The sequence below is a fragment of the Phascolarctos cinereus genome, unplaced genomic scaffold, assembly GCF_003287225.1.
Source record: "Phascolarctos cinereus isolate Bilbo 61053 unplaced genomic scaffold, phaCin_HiC Scaffold_5;HRSCAF=322, whole genome shotgun sequence".
NCBI classification, from domain to species: Eukaryota; Metazoa; Chordata; class Mammalia; order Diprotodontia; family Phascolarctidae; genus Phascolarctos; species Phascolarctos cinereus.
This window is the reverse complement of record NW_027555958.1, coordinates 178,738,979-178,761,532: the sequence shown is the minus strand read 5'-3', so window position 1 is coordinate 178,761,532 and position 22,554 is coordinate 178,738,979. Positions and strand designations below refer to the sequence as shown.

At 36.6% G+C, this 22,554-nt stretch overlaps 1 protein-coding gene across 2 annotated transcripts in view; it reads left to right on the top strand.

Moving 5' to 3' along the window:
* ZNF292 (zinc finger protein 292) overlaps positions 1 to 22,554 on the top strand; it is a 112,626-nt gene that overhangs the window by 36,659 nt on the left and 53,413 nt on the right. Inside the window, exons 2-3 of one of the 2 annotated variants that reach the window (XR_002322331.2) lie at positions 8,331 to 8,402; positions 11,336 to 11,915. The exons of the other annotated variant lie outside the window; for it this stretch is intronic. The gene's annotated coding sequence lies outside the window, so the exon portion shown is untranslated. Of the gene's footprint in view, positions 1 to 8,330; positions 8,403 to 11,335; positions 11,916 to 22,554 lie in introns of those variants that run through there. 2 annotated transcript variants of the gene reach the window in all.

The following is a 22,554-nucleotide window of genomic DNA, read 5'->3' as shown; positions in this document are numbered from 1 at the left end:
ATTACCTAGAATACCTAACAGGACCCAGACATTCCTTGAAAAAATGTTCATCAGAGTCTGGTCCTAACACAAAGCTTGAAGTTGGAAAGTAACACTGGAAGAATGAACAAACCAGAAACTTCCATCATGATTCTTATAGCGTGAAAGTTGCACCCAAGACACAAACCTAGAAGGTAATATCTCCAAAACATCCAACAGCAAAGCCTCAAAGAAAAATTACAGTTTGGACACTAGAATTCCTGGAAGTAACACAGCAAAGTTTTGTTGTTGTTGTTGTTGTTGTTGTTGTTTCTTATTTTAAGTGTTAATGTCTCATGAAAAAACAAAAAATATTAAAACAAAGCCAAAGATTGGAGGGGTGTGGGGGAATAGAAGTAAGGTATCTCCAAAAAAAAAACCTCATCTGGAAAAAAAAAATTCAAGGAGAGATAATTTTAAAAATCATTGGTCTACCTGGTGCTGCAGTGGACAGGGTTATTGGGCTTGGAGTCATTAAGACTGAAGTTCAGATCCTACCTAGCAGTGTGACCCTAAGCAAGTCACTTAACCTGTGGTTGTCTCAGTTTCCTTATCTGTAAAATGAGGATAATAGTAGCATCTACTTCCCTGGGTGTTTATGAAGATTAGAAGAGATTATATTTGTGAAGTGCTCAGCACAGTGACTGGCACACAGTAAGCACTACATAAATGTTCATTGTTATTAAGATTATTGCCAGTAAACTATGACCACCACCACTCCCCTAAAAAAAAAACTGACATCATATTCACAGAAATCATAAAAATGTGCATATCTCATAGAAACAAACGGCACAGTAGAAATAGAATCCACAAGTCATTTTCTGAAACCCCAAAATGAAAACCCCCAGGAATTGTATAACCAAAGTCCAGAACTTTCAGATCAAAGGAAAAATATGCAGGCCAGAAAGAAGGAATTCAAGTACTGAGGATCACACAAGATTTAGGAATTTGTGGAATTTAGAATATATCCCCTAAATCAAAAGATACAGGTTTACATTGAAGAGTAACTTAGCTTGCCAAACTGAATATGATCCTATGGGGGGGGGGGAATATACCTTTAATGAAAAAAAGGACTTTCAAGGATTCCTTATTTATGGAAAAAACTTTAAACACTGGAGTCAAGAGAAACATAAAAAGATAAGATAGAGAATGAGGCACTTACATTCTAATAGGGGAAACATTTGTAAACTGATAGTGAAGTAAACAAAACCAGAAGAACAATTTATACTGTACAACATTGTAAAAACAAACAGCTTCAAAATACTTAAGAATTCCAATTAAAATAATGATCAACTATGACAGAGACTTAATGGACTCAGGGTACAAATCAAGACACATTTTTTGGATGGGGTAGATGTGAGAATTTGATCTTGCATATTTGTTACAAGGATTTTCCTTTTCTTTTTCAATGGGAGGTTGGGGCTGAAGTGGAAGGGAGAGAAAGTGCATTTTATTAATTGAAAAAAAGTAAATTTTTTAAAAAGGCACTGCTGCCTGAGTTTAAAAAGTACATTAGAAAGATGATCAATCAGTAAGAGGCCACTTCAGATTGTCTTCACAAATTTATAGAAAGTGAAATAACATTTCATGATTTTCCAGAGAAATCAGATAGGGTAGGAGTACCCAGCATTTAGGCAAGCCAGAGACTGAAGAGGGTTGTAGGACCGACATGTTCTTGGGTGCATTGTAAGTTGAATCTTAGTGAATGGCTGAAGTGGCAGACTGGGCTAGAAGTTGGGGTATGGATATAGGTTGAATCAAAGTAAAGGTGATAAGGGATGACTACAGTGGACTTGGTGAGTAATAATAGCTTACGTTTATATAGCTCAACTTTGAACTCCCTGAAACCTTGCAACCTCATTTTAACTAGATCTATCCATTTTTTACCTTGCTGCTTTCTACCTTGACTTCCAAACTGGAACTTCACACACCATGCTTAGGAATTGCTAAGCCAGTAAGCTCTGAATTTCTTGTTAACTATGCATTTCCAGCTTTATCCAGCTGTTTTCTACCCTGTCACCTTCTACTTACCCACTCCCCTCACCCTTTTATTTTCTCAGAGGACTGTAATCAAATCAGCACTAATATTGCCTCTTGAAAGGGTGATATTAGTAGACTTCCCTTTTGTTCTGCTCACAACCCATTGATTTCCCAGCCTTTCCTTAGCTGTTAATCCTCTATATGTGCTGTCTCCCCCATTAAAATGTAAGCTTCTTGGAGCAGGGACTCTTATATTTTTATCTCCAATATTTGACTCATAAAAATGGCTCAATTAATGTGACATGTGTATATATATGTGTATGAATATATATGTGTGTGTGTGTGTGTGTGTGTCCCTTTCCTCAAAGTAGGCCTGTGAAGTAAGTTGTGAAAGTTGTATTTCTATTTTACAGGTAAGGCTGAGTGCATTGCCCACCATTACACAGGTAGTAAATATTGGAATCTTGCTTAACTCAGAGTCCAGCACTCTTTCCACTATGCCATGCTGCTTTACAGGCTTAGAGAGCACTGTAAGTAGACAAATAGGATGGTGTGCTTCAGAAGTGGAATTTCCAAGTTAATTGTGAAGGTGGTTGGTGATGTTTTGTGAGATAGTGCAGTCTAAGGCAGAAGTCTCTGCTGCCCTAGATTAAAATGTAATTGGGAAGTATGAGTTTGATACAGCTGGTCTAAGGTGTGACTTTACTGGTATGTAGCTGAAGTGGAATAAAAGATGATTACATTAAGGAAATTGAAGAATATCTGTTCAGAATGTTGGAGAGTTCAAAAACATGAATATTGAAAGTCCCATGGATGATGTAGGGCTTATGAAGAAAACCTGAGACCCAGGAGAAAGTTGGAAGAGTGACCTTGGAGGTTGTCAGGTGATAACTAGAGTGGAGAAAATGTCCGATGTACATAGCATGGCCTTCAAAGGAAGAATGGTTTGGCAATGGGGAACCTCTCCTTTTGGCTTTGTATATTGAGGTTAGTGGGAGGAAAGGTCTCCTGTGGAGACGTTTATAGGGAATATTGTGTCCTCAGGAGAAATACAGGCTTATTGGAAGAAAAATTTCAACTGGCTTGTTATCTCATTTGATCCTTGTGAAAACCTTTTGAAGCCGGGGCTATTACTATTCTCATTTTACAGTGAAACAGACTGAGACAGTTTAAGTAACTTACCCAGGGTCACACTGCTAGCAAAATGAATCTGGATTTTAACTCAGGTCTTTCTAATTTGGAGTCCTGTTCTCACTAGGTTACATCTAAGATAATGAGATAAGATGCCCTTAAGGAAACTAATACAGTGGAGGAAGAGGGGAAAATGAGATCAGTTGAATTGTAGGCAGTAGGGAAGGGTGATGGCACAGTAAGTAGAGCTTAGATTGTAGAGAAACTGGCTGCAGAGTTTGAAATGGAATCTGTAATACTGTTTTGGAGTGTGTGTCCACAGAGAATTTCACCCTGAGAGATTCTTTTGATCCTAATGACTATGGTAGCAGCTTGGATTCTAACGTAAGTGAGTAAGCTTAATGCAGTACTTGTAAAATATTTCTGCAAATATACTTAATACTAGTTTGGATTGATTTTTCTACTATCTATGAAGTATCTCAATGAACCTGTGATCTTATTAAATACAACAAGTACTCTTTCCAGATGATGAGTCCGGATTGTAACTTATCCATGCCTTCTCATCGTATGCAGCTCTTATTCATATCTGCCCTGTAAGTCTTCCGAAGGAGATCTAACCAAAATCCTAAGGAGCTTCCTCTAAGGCTTTTAATCATATTGAGGATATTAACATAATACAAAGGCTGTCCATCTATATGGCCACGATTCACTACATTTTCTAGCCATACATCTCTTTGTTGTCCTTTACTCAGCTTCTTGAAGTCTGTTTTCTTTAGTAATGTACTCACCCTACTTTTGTGCACTGGCGGTGGGTTCTCTACATTTTCATTTGCAGTAACCCACAATTTTGATTTTTGTAAAGATTTCTTGGTTTATAGCATTACCAGAAGAATGTTGGTGTTGGGGCTGATAGGTGGCGCAGTGGATTCAGGAGGACGTGAGCTCAAATCCAGCCTCAGACACGTAACACCAGCTGTGTGACCCTGGGCAAGTCACTTAACCCCATTGTGTAGCCCCCCCCCCAAAAAAAAAGAATGTTGGTGTTGAAAAGATAGTTTTATGGAACAACTGTTAAGACGTCTCTGTTTTTCGTAAATTTGAATATAAAGACAGGAATACCCCAATATTAATAGGATAAATTATACTTTTGCAGGATTATTAGTCACTGAAATTTTCTTTACATTAATCTGTGCAACTGGCTGAAATTCTTATCCTGTCTCAATTCTAAAATGCAATATCTACATCCTGGTCCTACTATTTAAGCAACTTTCTCTCGATTCTTTTAAAGTATAAATGAATCAGTAGCTGGTTATTAGCTGGAGTGGTTTTAAAACTGATTGGAAGGGGGAGAGAGTTAAAGTTTTATTTTGCCTTTTTATGGTACAGTAGGAATTTTCAGTTTCAAAGGACTGGAAATTGCAACTTTGAACTTCTCTGTAAGAGAAAGAAAAGAATATAGGAACTTGGCTTTTGTGTTATTGAGTTTTAGCTTTAACAGTCAAAGGACTGAGGGTTTATATTACACTCTGTTAAAAATGTTGTTTGAATAGATGCTAAAGGGAATTTTCTTAAGTTTCTAAAGGGACTGATAAATCTAGTCCATAAATGAATAATCTGCTCAGATTTTAAACTTACACTTTAAACAGTCTGTTAGTGAATGCATTTGCTCCATAGTCTGTAGCATTTTGAATTTACTGTAGAGAGAATTGTAATAAGGAGATCAGTAACAAGGTAGTTATGTGGGATATGACCAAATATGAACGTAGCTGATACATGATTTTTTTAAACAAAGGAATGCATTTTGTAAGAGTCTTAGTAAAAAACCAACAGGGTTTAATTATAAGAAGAAAGTAAAAACTCACAGCACCCTATGGATGTCAACTTTAAGGAAAACAAGGCCCTGTTCCCAGCAGTGGCAAATACTGGTGTAGTATGAAGTAGAAGAGTTCAACAAAGATGAAATTTGTTTTCTTAAAATTATTTTTATGTGTTAGTGGTGTCAGCAGGCAATCACGTCACAAGACTTCTGTGAAAAGCAGGTTTATTTCAAGAGAAGTGAGCATGCATGTGGAACCCAAAGGGTTCCTGGTCTTTACAGAAGTTTATATTTTTATAATAAATAGCAGGACAAAGGGAGGAGGGGCTACCAAGAAGGGGCATGACATGGGAGGGGGAACTGTGCAGAAAAGGTGGGAAAAGAGACAAGACCACTCCCCACATGGAAGAGCAAGGTGATAGTAAAAGCCTCATTCTTTTCTCATGGGAACTGCTAGACCAGGCCTGTACAATACGCAGTCTACTTGGCAGCCTGCAAAAAAAATGTAGAGTATGTAAAAGAAGTGTTCTGCTTAACCCGCCTTCTACTGGTCACTATTGTACTCATGATGTAACTTGGCAGGTGGATTGCTGCTGCATGCACTCTCCTGTTTGTTATATGGCCCTTGGCAACCAACCATCGTGAGTCTTGTCTTTAGTGACTAGACTGTCTGTGGCCCAAAGAAGTTAAGCCTATTTTAATTTTGGTCCCTACCTACTGCCACGTTGTTCAGGTCTGTGCTAGACTTTGAAGATAGGAGGGTCTGCTTATCTGCAAAGGACCCCAGCTGCACAGGCATTATCCCAGCCTGGCACAGACTAGCTGGTGCCTATCTGGCCTCCCAGGGACACACAAGGAGTCCAGCTTGGGCTGCAACAACAAATTATGTTAGCTCAGGGAAAGCTTCATCCTTGACACATTCAGGGCCTCCTGCGTGTTTTGGGTCCAGTGTTTCTGGAAAATATGGCAGCTCAAAAAGACAAATTCAGGGGACTCTTAAATAGCCTTTAACAATAAGATAATCTGAAAAGAATTTTGCAGCACAGTAAAACACAATAATCCCAAAGATAAGCCTAAAAAAATTGCTTTTTTGTAGATGGGATTAAAAAGTGTTGGAAGTGAAGCATGTCATCCAGGAAAATAAAATATTCCAAATAAAATACTGAAGGAGCATTAGAAAGTGATTTCAAGGACACCTTGTTCAAAGAATAATTTCCTGTCTCAAAAGAAGTGGAAACAGCAAGACTTTTTCATTGGTATAGATTTTTTTTCAAGGGATATATATTATCCACCATGGCCAGCCTCTGTATGGTGATTAATAAATGAAAATTCAACAGTCATTTATTAATCATATACTTTGTGCTAAGAGTTGAAAGTAAATCCCCTGAACTAATTTCTCTGAGAAAAAAATATGTCTCGAGTATTTGCTTTGGTGAGTGAAACGGTGATTTGAACAAACAAAAAAGCTCATGACAAATTTAATTTAATTGAGCTCTTTTTTTCTACTCACCTGTCTCAAGTTCTTCATTGTGTGGTAATGGTAGTAATACACGAGTGTATTGTTGAGTCTTTGAAGAAAGTGTGCTACAGCATTATCTTTTATAAGTTTGTTTTAACTTGATCAACAAAGTACTACTATTATTTTAGCTTAGTTGATTAGTACAAAGTGCAGAGGAGGTCAGGATAGTGGTTTGTTTCCTACATGGTCCAGCCTGCTTATCTCTTTCTACATTGCCACAGCTTTGATTTCTAATGTGGCAGTTAGCCTTCCAAATGTGTGCTGTTGGTCCCAAAAAACCCCAGATAAGAGGATGGTTAGGTCACTAGAGGAATTTTCATATGTGAAGGATAGAATGTTCATGTATTAGCTTGAAAATCTTGAAAATGCATCAAGGTATATAAAGATAAAAAGATAACCTTTTATATAAGGAGGAATTTCTAAATGAAGTGAAAGCTCAGGTGTGATATAAGGTGAATGTCTGCAAAAAGTCCAAGTTGCTTGTTTGAGGCTTGCCATCAGATAACATTTCTTAGTTTAATCTCTCAGTCTTCAGACTTCTCAGAGTGCACAGGAGGAGAATGACAACAATCTGGTCTTTCTAGACACAGCTGCTTTTCTGGCTTTCTTTTATTGTTTTCATATCTGTCAGTCATTGTTAATTAAATTCACATTTCCCATGGAAAAAGCATTGGTTTGATTTGGTCCTGCTCTATTTTTAAGGTCCCTGAGTATTATGTTAAAATAAGTTAAAATATGTCCTGCATTCCATTTTATATGCAAGAGATAGTGTCGTTTTAATAGAGGAGCCATTATTAGTATGGCTAATCTGCTGGCTGCTCATGAACGTAGTCTTAATGTAAAAAAAAAAACGCTTTATTTTAGTGGGATTTTATCTGTAGAGCTAGTGATTTTTAGGAAATACTAATAAGATTTTGAATACGTATATTTGGCTTGAAGAAATATGTAACAAATAATATCTGACATTTTGAATAATTATCCATTGTATTCTAATTTTAGTAGTCAGGAAATACAGAACTAAAATTTCTCAGAAACAGTCTTATTTCTTTTGTCTACTTATTACTAAGACTATTGCTTTGAAAAGTTCCATTTTAGCTTGAGTAAATTTGCACATGACACAACAAAGTACTACTTTTACATTTTCCTGAGGGGAGAAGGCTGAAAAAAACAAAAAAAGTTGCAAACTGGTATTACATTCCATGATTAATTTAATCAACATTGCTAACTTACCTAACTGCCTACTTAACCATCTTGATTTACTTGTATTTTTGTCATTTTGATATTTTGCTTTCCTATTGTTTCCTGTTATTAAATTAATATCCTTAATAACCAGTTGAAAATATTGTAGGATTCCTTTAACAAACCTGAATATATTCTCCACATAAGTTATTTCTAAACAGCAAACATTACAGTGTTCTGTTAATACCCGGGTAATCCCTGGTAAGATTTCAGATTCAGCAATTACTGGATTTATTTCTTCCACTTATTTTAGTGTTCCCTACTTTAAACTTTTTCTACAAGGATAAATGTCATAAAAAACCTAGCTTTGTCATCTTAATATGAAGAATTAGAATTCAAGAGAATCATTTCACCACCAGAAATGCATTGAGATTTTAGGCCTTGATGGATTGATGAGAACAGACTTCCTTCAGAATAGTAGTAGATAAATTTCAGTTAACTTTGTTCCCATTTACTTTATCCTCAAACCTCATGATACAGTAGAAATATATGAAGGAGTAAAGCAAATCTGCCTACTTAATTTTTTAAGACAGTTTTACATAATATTTGGGGGGACAAAAATAGCCTATACTGTATTGCTTTACATTATTAGATGCTCAGATATAACATTGCTAAGTTTTGCTTTAGTCGAAGAGGAGAGGAACCTGGAGCCAGAGGCTAGTGAAGAGAGTCATCTGAAAGCCCATTCATTATCTGAAGGTATTGTACTTAATACAGATCCTATATTTACTTTAACATTTTGGGGGGCAAAGATCTGTGATTTTGATTTTCTTTTAATGGAATAGCATTTGGTATTACTATGTTTTATATCAACAGTTGCTATATCAGGGTTATAGAAATGATAGAGACATTTTGAACTAATGACTAATGTTATTGAACTGGCTGATATCCCTAAAATTAGTGAATGGGTAGAATATGTCTGTATTGATATTTAGCAGAGTAGTTTTTAGCCTATCAAGATGATATTAAATTTTGGTGATAAATTTTGCCTATTTACTTACCTTTTCCCAAAGTAAATCTTACACATTTTAGTTATACTTAATCCTTGCTTGGTTAGGAGGCTTGTAGATTCCTAACAGAGAAGTATCAGAACAGCCAAAATATTTTTTATTTGTTAATCATTGATGAAGATTAGCAGTGACACACTTCATGATATTTTTGAACTTGAGTCAAGGTCCAAAAAACAACCATTAATAAATTCATTAGGGTTTGTTGTGGAAAATACCGATTTGTTAGCTTTCAGACGTGTACCTTACAGAGAACTGTCATTTGGGGGGGGGGGGAGATTACTCCTGTTAGAAATTCAAGCATAAGGTCTCTTACTAAGAGGCTGTGATGTCTAATAAACTAAAGACATTTCCATTAGAGACAGCTGGTACTGAAAAGAACTCTGAGCCTGGGACTCCAGAGACCTGGGTTTGAATTCTGGTTGTGTTTACTAGTCTTGTGATCTTGGGCAGTTCATTTAACCTGTGTAGCCTCAGTTATAAGATGAAGAGGTTGGACTAGGTAATAAGTCTCTTCCAGTTTTTGTTGTTGTTCAGGCATTTCAGTTGTGTCTGACTGTTTGTGTCCCTGTTTGGGGTTTTCTTGCAAAGATACTGGAGTGGTTTTCCATTTCCTTCTCTAGCTCATTTTACGGATGAGGAAACTGAGGCAAGCAGGATTAAGTGACCTGCCCAGGATCACACAGCTGATAAGTGTCTGAGATCAAATTTGAACTGAGGAAGAGGAGTCTTCCTGACTCCAGGTCTGGCACTCTATACTCTGCGCCACCTACCTGCCCTCTTCTAGTTCTACAGTAATGTAAATATCTATGAAATAGGATTATAGTTGACAAAATGACCAGGGCCCAAAATGAATTTGCTAAGAGAAATATCCCTCAGCTTGCAGTTTGTGTTTCAAAAGTTTGTATTATAAGTTGATTTTTGTAGCCTAGAACACAATTTCTCTGTAGGAATGGTATTTGAAATCATTAGGTGACCTGGCCAAATCTCAAAAATCTATCCAATCTATAATATACCAGAACTAACTCAAATTCTGAATCCCTTAAAACAGTCATGGAGTATAAGAATACAAAAGATTTTTTTACACTCCATTCCTGGTTGAAGGGTCAAAATTACAAGTAGGTGAAATTTCTTTTTAGCATCTTTCCGCTTCCCTTTCTAAACCACTGTTGCTGCTACTAAGTCCAGTAGGACCGCTAGTTGTTTCATACTTCCTCCTCTCCCACTATAACATTTTACCTAGGCCTGCCCTACTCTATATAAAGTAGCGATCTTAGCCCAATTGTCATATTTGTTTTAAGTTTATAGCACTTTTGATACAAAGTTAAAGGTTCCACAAGCTGTCCCTGTGGCCCAGTTTGAGATTTTATTTCTGTAGACTTCTAAAGGACTTCAGTTAAAGTTTCTTTTTTTCTTTCTTTCTCTTTCTTTCCCCATTTCTGGTGAGGCTTTCTCATTTTCAGGAGGGAAACGGCCTGAACTGTTTTAAATTAATGTGTGAATGACTGACCCTTAACCAAAGGGTTATTATATTTTACTTTGTTTTTAAGATACTTGTCAATCTAAATGAATTTTAACTGGTAGAATTTCAAATACTATAACAAAGTTCCTTATTTTTGCATTTCATTTTAGGGGAAATTTTATTTGGGTATGATGCCAGTAGGCCAGCCCTCTGTAATCTGAGCTATATGTACTTTTCACATCTTTCTTCCATTTCCAAACTCAGAGATTCTCCAGGTTTTTTCACCGTAACTCCCACAACAGAAACTCCGACAGTGAAGGGGGTGGAGCAAAGAAAAAAATGAGACATTTATAATGAATGGGTTGAGTGAGTGAGTGGGCTGCTTCTATTTCCAGTTTATAGGGATATTAACCTATTAGTAGTATAACCCAAGCTTCTATTGCAATAGCAATAGGCTATCACAGTGAATGCCTTTAATCCACTCAGTAAAAAGTTTTTTGACCAAATTATTCAAACAAATAAACCTGTGCTTCATTAAACATCAGTTAAGTTCCATCCGATTTCTTAACTTTAACCTTAGAAAGTCTGTTAATTGTGGCCGCTGATCAAGCAAGGGTTTTGTTGTTGTTGTTGTTTTCCAATACTTTACCAGTGTCTCAGTCTAGTAAATTATGGCAGCTGTGCTGTCTGTTAACCCAAGAACTCACCTGGCCACATGTAGCTCCAGATCTAGTAACCTTGCTACTCAATCCCTTTAAATATAATATATAATATTGTATTTATGTTGTAGCAGGTCATCTGGAAGTGTTTGTATAAAGAATAAATTTCATGTTGAGTGTGTTGGGATTTTTTGGGGTGAGCTTTTCTTGAGTTTATCTCACAATACACATTATTAAATCTTCCCTTGATTTTCTCTTCTTCTACCAAATTCTTAATATTGAAATAAATTGCCTACTGTTTTTCATTGATGACTTCATTTTCTATTGTTTGTGGAATGCCTCACAACTATTTCTTAGGGATCAAGAATCTTTGAATAGCTTGAACCCCTAAAGGATAGTTATTTAATACTCCATCATCTAATATCTATAATGCTTAAGTTTTTATACCTTAAGTAAACATAATTGGTATCCTAGTAATTTGGTTTTCTTTTTCTGTCTTTGCAGGATTCATTGTGATCCACAACCCAAAGGAGAGGCTTCATCCATTAAGTTGCTAGTCATAGCATTAATAAGATCATAGTGTACACTCCAGAATCAACTTTCTGCAGCGCCAACAGAAAAGACTATTCCCACCTTTAGGGTTATCTGGAAAAGGTTAAGGAGGAATAACTTTTAGGAGGCAATGTAATTTTGCCAGTAGAATGATAATGACTAGAAAAAGCCAATAGCTTTTTTGCAATATTACAAAAAGAACAAAGAGGTTAAGTAGGATTGTAAGAATTCAATTTAAAATAATTTTTCCTATTTGTTTGCTCTAAAACTTGACAGAATCATAATGGCCAGAATACTTTGAAGTTCTAAGTCCTTTCCAGGATAATAACACTTAAGATTTTGCTTGTGCAGCATACTAATTGAGTTACCTTCAGTGAGAAAGGATTATATTATTTGTTAAACTCTGCCTCTTAGTTGAGAAACAACTGCTTTTGTGATGTTGGGGAAATGGCATCTATTTCATAAAAAAAAAATTTACATATGCCTCATTTATTTTGTCTTTCAATAAAGCATTAATTTACAAATAACTAAATTTTGTGTTCAAGTTTATCTTTAAATGTTTCTCGTAACATGTGTGTATTGACACGTTTGGGAAGCTCTTAGACTTAGTGTTAGAGGTGGTAGAGATCTTGGAAATCATGTAGCTTCATCCTTCATTTTGCAGACAGAATGAGGTACAAGGGTAAAGAGACTTACCCAGAGTTATAAAGCAAGACAGTGCTAGCCAAGACTTGTGGCCACCAATCCAGTGCGTTCTCTTGTTATGTAGCTGTATGAGGTAGTAGAGAGAGACAGGAATGGTGAATATCTTTAATGCATGTAAATATATCCCTGCCCAAATGATGAAAAGTCGCTATTCTTTTTGCTCAGGTTTGTGGAGTATGAACATAATGTCTTTCCCTTCCTTTGCCTCAAGAGATATCTTGAGTTCTGTCACTGAAAGTGTTCATTTAAGGTTTCTGCAAGTACTTATCGTATGTCATTTAAGTGATTCACATATTAAATAGAAGTTGGACTTGACCTCAAGGATGCCTTCTGACTGAGGTTATGGTGCTTTGAATACCTCAAAGTACTCCTGTGTTGCTTGACTACCATTCCCATCCTCCATACTTAAACACTACATATGTAAGCATCTGGACCATGGCTCTTGCTCCACTCAGAAATTGTGAACAAAAATGAAAAAAAAAATGCTAAAGGGCTAGGTGTACAAAGCATGTATTTCCATTTAAATATTATTGTATCTTTGATTAGAATTTAAAACTGCTACCCTAGTACTATTTTAAAGGATTAAGGGTTATTTTAAGGGCTAAAGTAGAGAAAAAAATTTAAAAGAATCATTTCCTTCATAAAGCAATTTTAAAATATGGTATTTTTGAAAGAAAGAGATTAGAGTTGTGGCCTCTGTTGGGTTAAATTGACTTTGGGTTATGGGAATGATTCTGTTTATTTGTTTGTATTTTCTTGCCTTTTCCTTGATGGGAAGTGAAGTCCAAGATCTAGTTAAGTAAGTTTATGGTATTGTAGATCACTAACTGTAAGGTTATTATACCATTAGGAGACTTTCTGGTTGGCTGAGAGGAAATTTAGATTTGGAGTCAAGTCACCAAGCATTTATTAAGCACCTAATATATGCCAGGCGTTTGGAGATACAGAAATGAAAGAACTCCTGTCCTTTTGGAGCTTATGTTCTGTATATGCAGAATAAATAAAAGGGAAAAAAATTATAGATTTGGAATGAGTGAGTTCTGCTGAGATAATCTTGTTCATCTGGAGCTGTTACAAGGAGGAAGACCCAGTTGGACTGTTACTTCTGAGGGGAATATTGGATACAAAGGCTTATAACCTAATTTGGGACCAGACAAATTTCTCCATTCTCCTTACCTGTTCCCTTTGTTTGGAAAGTGCTCCCTCCTTCTGTCACATTTAAGCTTGGCTTAAAGACCACCTTCTATATTAGGCCTTTCCTAATCCACTCATCTCTTCTTTCCCCACCCCTTCCCCTAGTACTGCCAGCCCCCAGCCCCCATACTCAAATCACATTGTATACATATATATGTAGAGGAGTGTGTGTGTGTACATGTATATTTTGAGTGCTTATATTAGCATATTACATATTTTCCTCTGATAAAATGTAAGCTCCTCGAGGACAAATGCTGTTTTTGTCTTTTTATCCCTAGACTCTAGCATGATGTCTAACACAAAATTAGTGCTTAATAAATATATGTTGATTGATTTTACTGATACTTAGGAGGACTCTGCCCCTATACTGTTTCTGAATGGTATATACTTTTTTCCCTTGTAAATATACCCTGGAGTATATTGTATATAGATGACATAAAAGGAGAAAGAAAAAGAAGCTAGGAAATGGCACTGAGGCTGTGAAAATGACAGAAAGTGCACAAGGGAAATGAATTGTTTGGTTTCTGGTACTGTGCGTCTTTGAACTTTGAGTGCTACGTCAGCTCAGAGTCAGAAAAGTCCAATAGGATTTATACCTCAGATTGGGGACCAAGGATCAGGGAAGTAAAAAGAGTGCAGGCAAGAGAGCTTGGACCTGAAGGGAAAGTTCCCTAGGTAACCATAGGTTAATGTGGCCTAAGGTACACTTTAATACTGAATAAACTATTTGCCACCTCCACTTTTTCACCCCCCTCTCATTCAACCCTTCATAATTTGCCTTCCAATTCCACTGCTGTCCTGGAACTGCCTTTTAAACTCATGTAATTAGCAGCACTGGCACCTGGGCAAGCAAGAAAATGTGCCTTCGGATCAACTTTTTAAGACAAGTACAGTTAAGGATGAAGTAGTTAAAAGACACAAAATCTTCCCTGGGGGAAGAGACCCTGCGTTTTATTCCATAGTTTACTGGCTGCCCTCAGAGAGGGATATTATAATGTAAAGGAAAGCCAAGCCAAGCCAGGGACCTTTCCTAGATTCAAAAATGATCCTTCAACTCTCAGTTTCAGTGGCCCTTTCTCAGCCTTGATTATCCTTGGCCCCTTGTAGCTTTTACCACAGTTGACTATCCTCTTAGATACTCTCTCTTCCCTGTAACACTATTCTGTGCTACTTCTCCTACCAATCTCACTGTACTTTCTCAGATGCCTTTATTGCTGCAGCCATCTTTCACCCTCAAGCCTCTGCCCTGAGCCCCCTTCTTTCTATTTTCTGCCTTTGTAAACTTATCCTCTTTTGTGGGTTTACTTTTCATCTTTCCATCTTCACAATCTAGATATTCATTCCTAATCTCCTGAACTCCACTCCCAGACATCCAACTACTTGTTATAGAGCTCCATCTGGGTGTCCCACCTGCATCTCAAGTTCAACATATCTAACACAAGTCATTATCCTCCTACTTAAACATTTGCCTCTACCATACTTCTCTATTTCTCTCAAAGGGATCAGTTTTGATCTTGGTATCATGCTTGGAAGGTAGTATAGTTCAGTGAATAGAGGGTTGGACTTGGATTTTGGAAGATCTGGGTTCAAATCCTGCCTCTGGCTATGTGACCCTTAGTCACTTAACTTCTCTGTGTCTCAGTCTCCTCATCTTTGAAATAGGGATGATAATATCTCAGGGTTGTTAGAATACAATTCAATAATATATATAAATACCAGCTACCACCACCAACTATCATCATCCTTAACTTTCTCCCTCACTCTCCAAAACAAGTTTGTTCCCAAGGCTTGTTAATTCTGCCTCTACAAATGAAGGGATTGGGCTGGATGCCTTCTCAGGTCCTTTCTAGTCCTAAAAAGCTATATTCTGTGCTACATCTCTTGTATCTGTCTCTTTCTTTCCACTCACAGCAATCACCCTGCTTCATGTTCTTTTTGAATTTCTCCTAGACTAGTATTAGCTACCTTTCTCTCACCTCAACAATCTATCATACACATAGCTGTCAAAATAATTTTAAGGTGCAGATCTGACCTTGTGCCTCTCCTCAAAAACCTTCAGTGGCTCCCTTTTCTTGCCTCTGTAATTTTATAATAAAAGGTGAGTTATATATGTTTTAGGGTTTGTAAAGTGCATTTTGTACATCTTCATTTGATTAAATATGCATTCCTGAGCCCCATCATTTAAATCCTTCCATAATGTGTTGCCAACCTACCTTTCCAGCTTTATTTCATATCATTCCCTATCACACTGTTCCAGCTTAACTAGACTACAAACCTGTTCCCCAAAATTGATATGCAGTCTCCTGTCTCAGCATTTGTAAGAGGTCCCTTCCCCTCAGACCCCCCAGTGCTGTGAATGAATTCCCTGTATTCTACTTTTCAGAATCCTTGTGTTACTTTCTCTTTTTTTGTTTTGTTAATGTTTTGAGTGGATGGTCCTGTATTCATAACTGAATTTTTAAAAACTAATTTATTTTAAACTTAAATACAAAATAAGAAAAAAAAGATTGCCATGTGCACAGCAGAATATGAGAGGATTCAAAATATAAAGCAATAAATTTCCATTTCAAGAAAGCTTATATAATAAATACTTCACATTGTGTTCAGAGGTATCCATCTTTGTGGGCTTGTAGGTTTTCTTTGTTCTCTACTGTGCACTTTTTACTTTGTTCTTTTTTTCTCTTCCTCAAGGTTACAATTAAATGTGGGGACACACACACACACACACACATATACACATATATATACACATCTGTGATTATTTGGCTTCTGTTTCTTCTTCCATAAGTCCAAGTCTTTCCATATTGTTCTAAATCCACCAATTCATCATTTCCTACACCACAGTAGTATTCCAAACTTGTCCTGTCTAGCTATTTTAAATAGTCTAAAACAGTATTGATTGATATGGCTGACATAGTGTAGTTTCTGTATTTTTCTCTTTTGATTAAATCTAGTTTAGCATTAACTTTGAGATCATGATTACTACTCGTACTTTTTTTTTTTGCACAGTAAATTCTATTCCTGATCTTCATTTTATGTTTGTATGTATCTCTTATTCCTTATCTCTTCTGACTCCTTTGCTTCACTTCTACCCGCTACCTTGCCCTGTTACTTAATTTACCCTGCCTCCCAGGATCCTTCCCTTATCCTCTCTTCCCATCCTTTTCCCTTGCACCAAAGATCTTCTCTACCTCACTCTAAAATCCTTCCCATATCCTTTTCCCTTCCTTATCCCCTTAGCTTTTTATTTCTGAATTTAGAAGACAAGACTTTTATGCCTTTCTATATAACTATGTATTGTTCCCTCTTTAACCCATTCCCCATGGGAGCAGAGTTCCAAAACTACCATCTAATTCCTCTGTCAGTTCTTCCTCTTGCACCTCATTTGTATAATTATTCCTTTTACCTTTTCCTATACCATTTACTTTTTAGTATTACATCATACTCAGCTCTACCCAGATCTTTCTTTTGAACTACCCATTTGCTAATGATAATCTTGGCATACAATTTACATTTCCTCATATAAAAAGTAAACAGTTTGTCTTTATTGAGGCCCTTGTAATTCGTCTTGGAATATATTTCTATATTCATAGTTTTCAGGTAGTCCAGTTATTCTTGATCTGTTCTCCAGATCATTTTTTTAAATGAGATGTTTCACTTCCTTTTCTATATATTCTATGTTTCTCTTGTATCTTGTTTGTCAAATTTTCTATTGATTTAAGGTCTTTTTGCAACAAAATCCTGAAAGTCTGGCAATTCATTGAATATTGGATTTTTTTCATTCAGAGTTATGTTTAACTTTGCTGGACATGATATTTTCAGCTGCAACTCCAGTTCTTTTGCTCTTTGATATATATAGTGTTCCAAGACCTGCAGTCTTTTATTTTTTTGTCAAATAAACTTTTTTTTTAATTTTGCTTTATCAGCAATCACTTCCATAAGCTTTTGAGTTTTAAATCTTTCTTCCCCAGATGGTGCGCAATCTGATATAGGCTATATGTGCATTCCTATTAAACATATTTTCACGTTAGTCATGTTGTAAAGAAGAATTAGGACCAATAGGAGGAACCACCAGAAAGAGGAAACAAAACAAAACAGAAGGGAAAAAAATAGCAAATAGTATGCTTCGATCTGCATTCAAACTCCATAGTTCTTTCTTTGGAGGTGGATAGCATTTTCCATTAGGAGACCTTTGGATGGTCTTTTAGTGTAGCCATTGATAGGTCTTGTGTGATTCTAATTGTGACTGCACCATATTTGAATTGTTTTTTCCTTGTTGCTGTTAATATTTTCTTCTTGAGCTGGGGTTTTGTGGTGTTCCTGTAGGCTTTCCTTCTAAGATCTCTTTCAGGTGGTGATAGGTGGATTTTTTCTATTTCTACTTTCCCCTCTTGTTCTAACATTTCTGGATGATTTTCTGTAATTATTCATTGTATTATTGTATCAAGATTCTTTTTTTTGATCATAGCTTTCAGGTAGTCCGATTATTATCTTCTCGTTCTGTTCTCCAGATCAGTTTTTTTAATGAGATGTTTCACTTTCTCTTCTATTTTTCATTCTTTATATTTTGTTTTGTTATTTCTTGGTCTCTCATAACTTCATTGGCTTGCCCAGTTCTAGTTGGTTGACTTTCTTCATATAATCTTGTTTTTCTTAGATTGTTCCTTTTTTTCCCCTCAGTTTTTTCTCAGTCTTTCTCATTTAATTTTTAAAGTCTTTTTTTTTTAAAGTTTTTCTATGAGTTCTTTTTGGGTGGGTGACCATTTGATGTTACTCTGGGGTAGGAGAGGCTTTTTTGCTTCTTCTTTTTTTTTTGCGTCAGTTTCCTCCTCTGAAGACAAACCCCAATCTTCTCTATTCCCAAAGTAATTTTCTATGGTTAGGTTCTTTCTCTTTTGCCTACTTTTTTTTCCTTTTTTTTTAAATAGCAGCTTATTTATTGTAATCACCTCTAGCTAGGTATGGGAGATGGTGTTTCTGGCCTCAGATTCTCTTTCAGTTCTTTCCTATAGCCTGGAACTGAAGCCACAAACTCTGCCCTCTTGTAAGTGCCCACAGCCAATGCAGTCTCCCCCACTGCTTCTGGACTCACTGGTGAACTGGGGCTACCTCCCAACCCAGCTTGCCTGGAGATGTTTACACTTCACAGAGACCAAATATCTGGATCTTCTCAGATTGTCCCAAGAGGACCACTGTTCTGCCCCAACTCTTGTTTATTTTTACCCTTCTACACTTGCCCTGAGGTGCTATTTTATCCTATTTGTGAAGGAAGTCTGGAGAGCTTGGAATTGTCTGACCTACTCCACTAGCTTCCCAGAATCCTTTCCCTTTTGTGACTTTCAAAGCTTGGCTCAGGTTTCATCTATAAAACCTGCCACTTGCTAGTCTTCTCTTCTTGCTCAGATTACCTTGCACTGTACTTATCTGTGTATATGTTTTATTTTGTCGATAAAAATGTCTCCGGAACACAAGGAATTCTTATTTTCAGTCATTGTAGACCCACTGCCTTACACAGTGTGACAGTGTGTGTTTAATAAGCATTTGTTTGCATTTTTAGTGTGGAAGTTTGTGGGAAGGCTTTCCATATTCTTACAAATGTCATATAAACTGTTTCCATGGTCTCTCCTCAGTAGAAGTATCTCTTTCCCCCTGTGGCCATAGCAACAGGAGTCAAACTAGCTATGTGACCCTGGGCAAGTCACTTAACCCCAATTGCCTCACCAAAAAAGCAAGGGGAAAAAAAAGTCAAAACATGTTCTCTAGGTGATGCTTCTTACTTGAAAGTTTCTCTGCCAGTTATATCTTGGTGGAACACCTTAGGGATCTGTAACCATAGGATAAAAAGCAACCAAGACTCCACTGGCCATTAGAACATCTCATTGGGTAGACGGATCATGTGGTATGGTAGGAAGAACATTTCGTTTAGAGACCTTCGTTGTCATGGTTCTCCCACTGTCTACCTATGTGACCTCAGGCAAGTCATTTAGCCAGTTAGTGCCTGAGTTTCTTTATCAAATGAGGTTGGACTATAGGACCTTCTAGCTTTAGAAATATGACTATTAATATTTTGTGTCACTTGTAAATGCTTTGACATACAATCTATGGATTGACAACCTGTTTTTTAAATTATTTAATAAAATCTCTTTAAGTTAATTAAAAGTTTGATTCTGAATATCCTGAATCTTCTGTTTCTGTTCACCAAAGCCGCCTCTATCCTATCTTATCTAGTTCCATTTATCACTGTAACTGTAAGTATGTTATATAACATATCAGGACTGCTTCTGATCTCTGCATTCCTTGCAAACCATGACACCAAAAACCCCCAGCATTTCTATTGATATTTGAATAGATGCCAATGATAGTATAACTTTTGTTTTACTTTAGAAGTATTCAAGTTTTGACCATACTGCTTCATCTCAAGCATCAGCATTTATTTGGTTCATTGATTTTACATTGTTTTGCATATAGACTGCATCCATAAAATGAGGTCTTTAAAAAAAATGCTTACTGAAACACAGCACTGATTATAGATTATATACAGGCAGAAAAAAATGCCTGTACTTGGACTAGCACAGAATAAAAATAATTTGTATACTCCTGTGGAATTCATTTTAATTATATCACTATAATAAAAATAAGATGTTTCGTTTCTGAAGGTGTAGATGACTACTCACAGAATAAATAAATGCCATAAATAAAAAACAATTTCCATCTCTGCATTTTTCAGAGGTAGCCTGAGTAATATGGGCAAATCATTTCTAAATCTCGAATTAAATCAAATATAAACTAGAGGTACATTAGCCATCCTGTCCCACAAGGTTGTTGTGAGTCTTAAATAAGATGTGAATGGACTTTGTAAGCCTTAACAAAGTTAGTTGTGAGGACCTTTATCTACTTAAGAATCTATAATAGTTATCTGTTTCCTATTGCATCAAGTCCATTTGGACCTAATCCGAGATGTCTTCTATCTTAGTCACAAATGCTTTTTGAGCATACGTTTTCCCATCTTATGGTTCATTTTTCTTCTTAATCATGGTATCATTGAATAGTACCTCTTTTTGCATTTATTCAGAAATAAAACAGAAAATTAACAGTCACAAAAGATCCCTTTTTGGAAGGAAGCTTCTAAAACAGTGGTTCTTAACCTTTTTTTTGTGCTATAGATGATACTTTTGGTAGTCTCTTGTCCCCTTCTCAGAATAATGTTTGTTGCCTGCATTAATAATTAAAGAAAATTCCATATTTCAATTAGTTCTTACTAAAAACAAAGTTGGATTTTTCCCCAACAGATTTCATGACCCTCTGAAATCTATTCACAAATCCTTTTGGGGTCTGTGGACCCTACCTAGGTTAGGAATCCTTGCTCTAAGACTATTTAAAATTTTTTCCACACTGTAAAGCCATAGTCTTCTGTAGAGAATCATTTGCAAAGACTTGCCTTATTCTCTAATTTTCCTAGAGGATGCCCTCAATAAGCATGTAAATCTTCCTCATGAAGATTTCATTAAAGTAAGAATGGGTCATATGGATTAGTACTTAGGTATTACCTATGTACAAGGAATTGCATAAGAATCATTGAGGAAATGTATGATTGGAAAAGGAAGTGGGCTAGGCATGAAATGAAAACTAGTGATTAAACAAACGGACAGGCTGAGTGTTTCACTAGAACATGTGAAATATAAAAGACCAAGAGAAAGGCCTCCATCATGTTGTGTATATCCTCTGTGAAGTCTATAGAAAAATTTAGGCAGTACAGTATAACAAGGCATCATGGGTTTTTAGTCTTCACTGAAAGAAAGAATATGTTTCTATTGATGAGATCGTATCCACTGAAGTGTCAAATCTAAAATCCTCAACTTAATATTCAGGAACCTTTAAGAACTGGTACTTTCTCACTCAATTGAAGAACTTCATCTCCCACTATATACTACTATTAATATTGGCTATTTTATTATCTTTAGCAAAAGTTGAGTGCATTTCTGCCTGTGCCCTCATTCATGGTATCCACTACTCACCCCTACCCCCATTTTACGTTCCCTATTAAAACAAATCTTACTTATGCCTCATTTCCAACTATGAAAGCTTCTCTGGCTACTGTGGACCATGGTGATTACTTTTTTCATTGAATTCTTATAACATGTAATCTTTTTTTATCTACTTAGTGAAGAAAATTTATTTAACATGTAGCATGTGCATTGTACTACTGTAAGCCATGAAGATACAAGGACAAAAGTAGAACAGTCCTTTTAAGGAGCTTACATTATAATAGGGAAAATGTGTACACATATAAATGTGTTATGTGTTATGTATACAATAAATAAAAGATAGTTTGGAAGAGTACACTAGCATCTGGGGGAATCGGGCTTCATGTAAAAGTTGGGAAATTAAGCTGAGTCTTGAAGGAAACCAAGGATTCCAAGAGGTATAAGTGAGGGGGGAGTGCATTCTAAGGATGGGAAACAGTGCAAAGACGTGGAGATGGGTATTAGACTATTGTGGCTAGATCATAGAGTGCAAGGAAGGAAGTAATATATGGGAAAGGTGGGAAGGGGCCAGGTAATGAAAAGTTTAAATGTCAACCAGAGAAGTTTATGTTTTATTCTGGGGGTAATAAGGAGCTGGAGGAGGAGGTGGGGAGAGGTGTGACATGATCACACCTGAGTTACAGGAAAATTACTTTAGTGGCTGTGTAGAGGATGGATTGGCGTGGAGAGAAACTTGAGGGAGGGAGAGCAGAAAGGTTGTTGCAAGTCCAGGCAAAAAGTGATACGATGGTGACCATATGAGTATAAAGGAGGGAGGTGTGTGTGAGAGATATGGAGAGAAATAAGATTTGGTGGTTGATTGGTAAGTAAAGAATGATGGATGATAACACTGTTGCAAACCTGGATGGCAGGAAGGATGTTGGTGCCCAAGACAGTAATAGAGAATTTTGGAGGGAGGGATTTGAGGGGAAAGATGAGTTTGGCTTTGTACATCTTTAGTTTGAGGTATCTATGGGACATTCAGGTAGAAATGTTCTGATGGGCCATTTGTCTTCCTGGACTGGAGCACAAGAGGAAGGCTAAGGCTGGATATATAGCTCTCAGAGTCATCTGCACAGAGATTGTCATTGAAACCACAGTGGCTGATGAAGTCGTGGAGCTAGTGTAAAGAGAAAAGAAAAAATGGCGCAAGACAGAGTCTTGTGTTGCACCCACAAGGTGACATGGATGATGAATTAGCAAAGAAGAACCCGGAGAGCAAAGTGGCATAATAACCCAAGAGAGGAG